Source organism: Falco biarmicus, chromosome 1, assembly GCF_023638135.1.
Source record: "Falco biarmicus isolate bFalBia1 chromosome 1, bFalBia1.pri, whole genome shotgun sequence".
NCBI lineage: Eukaryota > Metazoa > Chordata > Aves > Falconiformes > Falconidae > Falco > Falco biarmicus.
This window is the reverse complement of record NC_079288.1, coordinates 37,259,965-37,268,140: the sequence shown is the minus strand read 5'-3', so window position 1 is coordinate 37,268,140 and position 8,176 is coordinate 37,259,965.

The window sequence follows — 8,176 nt, the reverse complement described above, 5'->3', positions numbered from 1 at the left end:
CCAACAGGACAGGGTGATGATGCAGAAGAGAGCCGACCTGCTGTACTGACAGAATTTCAGGGTGATGAAATCCACTTTCCCCCAAATTTGTGCCGAGCTTTGCCACTGACAGGCCCCCAGTGTTGAGAAGCCCATTGCTGTGGCCACCTGTAAGCATCCCCTTCCCAGTTTCTGCTCATCAGGTGCTATGTGGTGTAACAGAGATCAGCTGTCACAGCCTTTCTAAAAGGGAATTCGCAGAGCTATTAGGAGAGCACTTTTGTACCTGATCACAGACCTTGGCAGGGTATAGGAGGTTACTGATGGCTTTGTGTGAATGGCTTTTTAATTTCAGTGGAGGTTATGGGTAGCACTTACATGTCTGCTCTTTGGTTCCTCCACGCTAAGTCAGATAGTAAGCTAGAAGAGATTTCTCCCTTGTACTGCACAGCCTGGCTGATCGCTGCAAAATGAGGGATGGGCCGTAGAAGTCAGCGTGCCTGGGCTCTCTGGAATTCACAGCTTTTTTTCACTGAAGCAAAAGAACATTTCTTCCCTAGGTAAAGACAATGAATTGTAATTCTTTCTTGTTATCCTAGTTGACCCAGCTTAACTGCTGGCTCTGCTTCCCTAGCTTGTAAGGGCTCTTACTACATGCTTTGACAAGAGAAACGTGGTGTATTTTCAGTAGGCTGAAGCTCACTATATTTAGCTCTGTATTTCTAGTGAAAAACCTATAAGGGTCTGCAAATGAGGAAAGGTTAAAAGCTGCTTTCGCTGGTTTTGTAGGAATGTCCGAGTGGGCTGTGGTAGACTAAGGGGAGACTGGTAGCTTTTTGTAGAAAGCGTGGTTGTTTTTCACAATTATGTACTACCTGTGGTAAGTGTGGGCTGCGTTTTGTGTAACGTGTTTGTGAGCAAAGGGAAAAGCCTGAACACTGGGGGGAGCAATCTCTGAACACTGCATATATCCTCTGCCAAGTGGATGGTCAAGGTCAGGGCCTCCAGTGGTGAGGGAAACGGGGTTGGATCTGCCCTACGTTCTGCCTCTGGCACCCGCATGTGCTGTGGCTGTAAGCAGACTGTACCCAAGGGGATGGGTTTCTCTGATTTTTCATTAGGGATCTATGGCAGTGGGTGGAAGAGGGTGTTGTAGTAAGTATTTGCAGTCTGTCCCGTAACCACATGAAGTTGTTTGGTCTGATCCATACCAAAATGAGTTGGGGTCACTTTGCTTTTAGTTTTGTTCAGAAAACAACTATACAAGACTGTGGCCCACATGTGCCAGTGAGACTGAGATGAGTAAGTGGGAAGGATTTCAAGAAGCTCTGACGTGATATGCCTGAAAGGATTTCCTTTCCTCTCGCCCTGGGGGTTGACCCTAGTGGCAAGGTCGCATAATTAGGCTGCTTGGAGATCTGGTCGCTGGGTGCGGTGCGTCCTCTATACCTTGCAGGACACCAGCAGGTCGGGGGGGGCAGTACTGCCATCCCACCTGCCTTATGTGCGCTGTCTGCATCATCTGCGCACTGTCTGCATCAGGGTCACGTTATCAGAAGACTGAAAGGAAGGATATTGGAGGACGTATTCCCCTTTCAGTTGGGATTAATGCAGTATTTCCGAAAGAAACACTCTTTCCACCCTACCCTTCTCCCCCCCGAGATTTACTTGTTCATGTATTTGCAGGTGGTAGCTCTTTGCCTTGTTGTGGTATTACCTGTGCTAAGGAGAATCAAAAGCTCAAGCACTTACTGATTCAGTAGCGGGAGCAGTTTCAACAGTGATAAAATGCTGTTTCTCCCTCAGTTATGGAATACATATCACATTTTCTCTTCCCACCCTGCGGTTCCCTTTAAGACTTTTTGAATTATTTCCTCTACTTTATAGAGCTGTAACAAAGGACGGGTGGCTGGATCACTGTGCCAGCTTTACCTGAGTAAAAGGGGCCACAGACAGGCTGAAAGGGCACTTGTCAGCAGGCTACTAATTGCATGTGTCCATCAGCAGGTTGTCCTTCTACCGAAGAATGTTATCTTGAGATGAATCCATAGGCAGCACAGAAGGGTCTTGTTGAGAGAGGCAGACCAGGGAGCTATAGAGTGCTGCTACTTATCATGATGGTGTCTTCACAGCAGGTGCAAGAGTGAAAGAAGAGCACTAGCTATGTGAGAACTGCTTTGCCTTGCAGTGATCATGTTAAAAGGGAGTACGCTTTGCTTTCTCATAAGGGACCACTTGCATTGCATTTTGCGCTGCTCTGCCACGTTTCTGGAAGTCTGCGGTAACTGGTTAGCATTCTGTGGTGCTTGTTGTGGTGAGTGAATGCTGCTTTTCCTGCTTGTTCCCATGCGTGTTGTGCTGTGACACTTCAAACGCACTGTTTGTAAAGAGGAGCAATCTTTTTCTTTCAGAGCTTAGTGAATGCCATAATGGACTGTCTTGGCAGTCTTTGTACCTGAGATTTTTTAAAATGTGTTTTTTTTCCTGTATAGCAGCAGCACGGTTTGCTGTTCCACACAGCCCAAGCTCTGGAAGTGCCTAAATATTCTTGTATGGCTCAAGCATTCCCCGTGGTCTCTCTCGGAAGTTTCTCACAGAGGCCAGGGAAAAGGGCAGTTACTTCAAGATAGTCGCACGTGGTTAGACTTTTTTCTGATCTACTGAGAAGTAATCACAATTGCTTCCAGATTGTTTCTTTGACTCAAAGAAAGCATCACCAGACCTGACAGGGCCTCATTCTCAATGTGGGATATATTGTAATTAGGATGTGTATTGCCATCAGCACCCTGAGACCCCAGGAGAACATGAGCTGAGGATTTTGCTTCTCTGCCTGTCTGCCTTTACTGAATACATGTGAGAGTTTCATGAATATTTTTGAAGCAGGTCAAATACTTGCCATCACAAATCTATAGAGGCCCTAATGAAAGCAATCCTTTGAGCTGGAGTGAAGGTGGATTTCTCGTTCCTTACAAGAAGGCTCAAGGAGCACTGGAATAATTTTGAAGCAGTAGGTAATGCCTGTGGAGTGAGTTTTTTCTCTGAAGCTGAGCAGGTGAGGTTCTTGATCTTCATTCAGCTGTAGTCTGTGCTTAGCACATGTCTGGGGGCAGTGGAAGAGCCAAGTAGGACTGTGCAATGGCAGTGATATACTCGATATGGAAATGGAGACGCTTCCAAAAGTAAGTTTGCTGATTATATGGCAGCAAACAACTTGGTGTTAAGGAGACTTGGGCTATGGTACTTCTTTAGTAATGGTAATTATTATTATTATTATTTATTTAGAGGCACTTACATTCTTAAATGAACACCTCACAAACATAATTACCCAGGAAAACGTCACAAGTGACACTGTTGGGAGGTGGGGGAAACGGTGAAACTGAGGCGGTGTGTCACCCCCTTGATGCCTCCAGAGTAGAGGGAACCCCAACACTGCTGGAATTTAGTTTTCATGCAAAATGGCTCATGGGATCCTCCTTAACCTGACCAGGCAACAGGGGTGTGCCTGAACCCTCAGAGGGCTGGGTGGAGGTACAGGGTGTGAAGTGCAATTCAGGTGGGGTGACATCAGAAGCTGGTAAGACTACACATCCTTATCGCTTCAGAGCCTGACTGCCAAAATGTCTGGTCCAATATTAGCCCCACTGATTGACTGAGAAATAGGACTACTGAGGAGCCAAGAGGTTTATCCCTGAGCTCAGTGACAGTACTGAGAATAGAAACACATATTGGCAGAAGAACTTGCTGTCTGCCTGGAGAGCCTGGAACACCTAGCCATGAGGACTGAGGAGCCTGTATTTAGCCATTTCTGTCTTTGGCTCTTGCAAGTGGGCAGGAATTTTCCTGTGCTGTTGTGCCAGTGCTGATTCTGTGCTTAGGACCAAGTTTTGTTCTATTTCCTTGAGCTCATGCTGCTATTCACTGACTTATGTTGCTGGAGATCTCGTTCATGGTTTGATTGCATCCTGAACTCAGCAAAAGACTGGTAAGATCCCAAACATTGCTATGTTCGTAACTAGAGGTTCCCTCCTCCTAAGGCGAATACAAGATCACTAATCTTCTTTCTGCACTCATGATGCCCATGGGGCTGGAGATGAACTTCTGCAGCCCTGGCTGCTGCTTGGGGATGGAGTTGCTCGCAAGCCGGGGAGCCTGTGTTTTGGAGCCTGATGTTAGGTGTGGAGGAGGCAGGTGTCCTCCCTCCTGTTCCTCAGCAGCCAGAAGGTTTTTCTGTTCTTTAAGCTTATGTACATCCAGGTAGATTTTTTTTTTTTTTTAAAGTAACAGAATAATCTCTTCTCTGGCCTCAGTGCAGGAAATCTTATCCCCAAACTGTCTTTTTTTGTGTGTTTGCTTGGTGTTGCCTTAGAACCAGGTTGGACCTTTCCTGTAAACTCCTGCACAGAGGAGGCCTGTTGCTGTGAGCTCTTGCATAGTAATTAGAGGAAACAACTTTGGGCTCCCACCACTGATTACGCAACGGGGCTGGATTTGGCGCTGTTTGTCACCATGCAGCCTAGCACCAGCAAGCTGGTGCTTCTGTCCTGAAACCCCTCCTTCGCCTGCATCCCCCCCCTCTGGGGAACCGCTTTGCAGATTGCAGGAGTTTCTGTCCCACAGTCGGCTCCCAGGTAAATCCTGTCTGCGACCTATCAAGGGAAATCGTAGCCCCTCAACAGAAACGGTCCAAGTTTCCAAGGCAACTCTCCTCTAACCCTATGTTGAACATTGCCTCCTCGTTCCCATAGAAAGTTGCCCGTTAGTCTCGTCAGCAGCTGCTGCGGGGCGCATGCCACCTCCAGAAAAGTTGTCCTTCGCTGGGCTCTTCATTGCTGTAATGAGGAGCTGGGGGGGCACGGGTGGCATGTGTTGCTCAGCCCTGCCGGCCCCCCAGGCAGGGCCCTGCCAGTCCTCAGGCAGGGCACCATGTCCAGCCCAGGAGCTGCTTTTGAGCAAGCAAGAGGGTGGTTGTGCCTTTCCACCTTCCCAGGGAGAAAGAGGTGCTTGCAGCTCCTGGGAGATGTGCAGAGCAGGAGGCTCGAGTGCAGATGGGGCTCTTAGGTTTTTTTGGTGAGCGGGAAGGTGACAAGTGAAGAAAAAGGACACGGTGTTTTATTTAATTAGAAAAACTAAACTCCCTAAAACTAGCCTCCGAAGGGCCTCCGTTGTCATCAGCTGCACAAAGAGCTGTGACAAATGAAAGGAACTGAGCAGAGAAAAGGCTGCTTTCTCTTTGTGTCTCTTTCCCAGCTTCTGTTTGCTTTGCTGTCTCCCTTGCTCCCATTGATCAGGCATGTGGAAACATTCCTCCTCCTGCGCTCCCATTGTGGCCGCCCGGTTGCCAGGCTGCCGTTGGCTTGAATAACTTCACTAAGCCAGGCCTCTCCAAAACCTTGCCATCCGGCGTGCTGGATGCAGAGCCAGACGCTGCCCTCCCATCCTCCTCCTCTCCCTCCCCCTCCCCGGCAGCACAGGGGCGCAGTGAAAAAATGTGCCAAAGAACAAGGGAGGTAATGCAGAGCCCCAGCTGGCCCAATGTGGGGGAGAGGCGCGAGCTCACCCTAAGAAAATAGGGGCAGCAAGGAGGGGACAATGGCCAGCCTGGGTCGCTGCCTTAAAAAGAAGGTGGGTGGTGGTGGTGAGGGCTGCTAGCCCGAAGTTTCTGAGCAGAGAGGGGACAAAAAGGCACGTTTCCAGGGGATACAAGCTAGTAAAGCACAGTGAGGTAAACCCCAGCCTTGTTCCCCGTGGAGGGTAGAGGTGGCGAGGACAAAACAGGAGGCAGCAGGCAGCCGGCTGTGACTGGGAGCGATTTGTGGCCAGCTCTTGCTGGCTGCGCCACAGACATGTCCCTTCAGCAAACAGGGCACCTTGGGCCAAGCTCACCACTGCCAGTGACTTCTGCAGCGCCTCTTGTTTCGGTGGCATTGCACCAGCTGCTGCTAGAGGTGATGCTGGTGCCTGGTGCAGGTGACAGCTCTGGTGCGGAGCAGGGCTGCACTCCCGAGCAGAGTGCGAGGGCAGGCCGGGGGGGGCTGTACCCCTAGGACTTGCCCCTGGGATTAACTTGGGCAAGCTCTGGTGCCGAAGACATGGGACTTGAGCATGAGCCAGTGGCCCAGGGACGTAGGGGGCTCGTGCTGTCGCTGCGGAGGGGCTGGCACCCGACAGAATGTGCCTGCAGCTCTGCTGCTTACAGCCATTATTATGCCGGATACGAATCTGGCCTATTGTTCTTAATGCTATTTTTCGTCTGTGAAATAGCAGTAAGCAATCTGTGCTTTCAGACGTGCTTATTGACTCAGCACGGTCGGGGCTGGATCCTCAGCTGGTGTAAAGCAGCCCTGGCCCATCAGCTCACAGTGTCACCCATGACCCCCATTTAGTCTTTGCCCTGCTGGCAGCTGTGGCCCGGCGCTCTGGATCACAGGAGCTGTATGACCAAGGGCTGAGGCTGTGGCCAGGCAGGGGACCCCCTCCTGGTGCCGAGTGGCCCTAGCTCTGTTTGCAGGGGTGGCCCGGAGTGATGTCCCAGGACAGCTGGAGCCGGAGTGAAGCTGGGTTTGCTCTGCAGAGGGGACCTGGGTTTGTACTGGGTTTGTACTGGTTTGAAGGGCAAGGACTGCTGAGTTCAGGTGATTAACATAACAATCCTGGGGCTCTGCCTTCATCCTGCAGCTAAAGCCTGGTTTGCTCAATCCAATTTCCAGCCTCTGCCCTTTCTTTAGCAGGCTAATTACACTGTCAGGACAGTGGAAATTACCTTCTTAAAGCTGCAGTAGTCCTCATCAAAACACAGGAGATGGGGCACTGGTATCACTCAGAGACATAACGTGTTTAGGTACGATGGGCAAACGTACCGAAGTAGCAGAGCAGTTCCCGGCAGTATGTTGTGTTGTTTATCAGTAGTGATGTGCATTTGTAAAGATCTTTCTGAGTAAGGCCCACTGGCTAGTGGGGCCATGAAGGTGTGGGTTTGTGCAAATTTGAGGAACAGTAAGTGTGCAATATTACACCAATAGATGTGCAAAGTATTATCATCTTGCACAGAAACCTGTGAGGGCACTGGGCTGGAAAGCTTCTGCAGCGCTGGCTTCTCTCATTAGTCATCCTAGCCTCATTCTGTCTCTGTATGCGTAGTGCCTGGCTCTAGCGCAGCTCTGTCCTCCTCCTGCACAAACTTGGATGTGGCCTTTGTGCCCAGAGGAGCTGTGAATGCTCTGATGTCTGGTCCTACAGCAACTACAGCCCTGGCATGGGCCGGGAGAGGAGCCTGCCGAGGGGCTGCAACTTCAGAAGAAGCAGCATGGGAAAGCTGCGAGCTGCCTTGCTGCCAGGCAAGCTGCAGGAAACCCTTGGGCTAAGCACAGGATGGTGATGTGGCCGTTGTCAGAGCAAAGGGTGGGTGCTCCCAAAGTCCTTGCAAGGGCTTGTCCGCTGGAGCAGAAATTGGTGATTTCCGAAGAGGGCAGAGCATGTTCCTGTCCTAGCGTTCTGACCAGCTTTGTAAAGACCTGGGCTGTAGGTGGTCTTCATGTTACAATTCTTGAAACAGTCACAACTGCATAAATCTGCCACTTCCCAGAGGATAATAGAAAGTAAAAGCTTGTGCCTGACCGGTAGCTTGGCACAGGACATACCTGTTGTGGTCCTGTTGAAACTGACAGTGATTTAGGGCTGAATTTTGCTTAAGATTGTCTTCATTTGTGTGATGTTAGTACTTGCAAAGAAGGAGGCCATCTCCTGGTTACAGGAGGACCTGTGAGGTGAAGCCAATCTTAACTGGTGGAGCAGCTGTAGCTAAATTTCATCTGGAACCAAAAGGATGGTTTTGCTATCTCTCCTGCTTGGAAAGGAGGAAATATGGTGAGCATCTTGAGATTTAACGTAATGAAACAGGCCAGGAATAAAATTAACTGGATAGCTGATACAGATGTGTCAGTCACACTTTGCCCCAAAGCCACTGCTGATTGCCGAGATACCTGTTCCGTCAGGCATTGAGAAGAGGTAGCAAAACAATTTTCAATTCATGGCAGTCTTAAAGAGACCTGCTGCACACAGCAAATTTGATGCTGTGATAACTGACACTGTTTGTGACAGACAAATCTGTGGCTTGTGTAGTGAAGCAGTTCAGAAGTGCCTGCTGTCGCATACCAAAAGGCTGTGGAAACAGTCCTTGCTAGCAAAAACGTTGCAGGAA